Below are 1,030 nucleotides of genomic sequence, written 5' to 3' on the forward strand. Positions count from 1 at the left end.
AACCCTATGTGAAAACTCTCGTCATTCTTGTCCTCAACTCACTAAAAGAAATATGATTTTTCACTATAATTAATTATCAGAATTAAAAATAAAAAATAGTGGTAGATACTAATTAGCCACGATTATACAATATTTATTAGTCGTTATTTATAAAAGGAAGCCAAACATTTGCACAGTTGAAAACTGTGGCAAATATTTACACAATAGATAAAATAATAATGAATGTTGAATAATAGGGGGAATTTATTAAAAAAATGTCAAAAAAATAAAAAGTTAGTAAAATAGGGTAAAATTGAAATTATTAGAAAAGTGAGTGGCACCGCGGTCAGTGACCGCGGTGCCACAATTTTTTATTTAAAAAAAAAGCTTTTTTGTGTCACCGCGGTGACAAACCGCGGTGACATTGCTTTTTAAAAAAAAAAAAATTTTTAATGTGTCACCGCGGTGACAAATTTTTTTTTTTTTTTAAAAAATTATTTTATTTTATGATGAATTGTTGTTAACTTCTCATTAAAATTTCGGTACTATTATGGCGAGTTGTCAGCCATCAAATATACCGTTCGATTCTCCTTGATGAGACGAACATTTCCCCACAAACAATTTCAAGTTTTATCAATCGTAAATAATGAATTTTTAGCACGAACATCGCACTTTTCGGCCGTTGATTCGCCGCCACCGGAGCGACCCACGATCACGAACCACCGTCACTGGACTCGCCTCGACCTAACGGTTCTAACGAGACCAACCTACTTCAATTTTATTAAATATTTGTTAAGATATGAAAATTTGAAGTTTTTTCGTCGAAAATTCGCATTGAAACTGTTTGCTGCCATTTCTCCACCGTCAGGACAAATCACAGATTAAGACCGTAGCCGTTCGAATCCTGTCGTCTAGACGATTCCAATAAGACTAATCTTGCTCAATTTCATCAAGTATTTGTTTGTTCAATTAAAATACATTTGTTTTAAAATAGTTATAATTTTATTAAATTCTATTTAATTAATTATAAATAGTATTATTAATTAATTAT

This window comes from Sesamum indicum, linkage group LG14 (genome assembly GCF_000512975.1).
Source record: "Sesamum indicum cultivar Zhongzhi No. 13 linkage group LG14, S_indicum_v1.0, whole genome shotgun sequence".
Classification (NCBI taxonomy): domain Eukaryota; kingdom Viridiplantae; phylum Streptophyta; class Magnoliopsida; order Lamiales; family Pedaliaceae; genus Sesamum; species Sesamum indicum.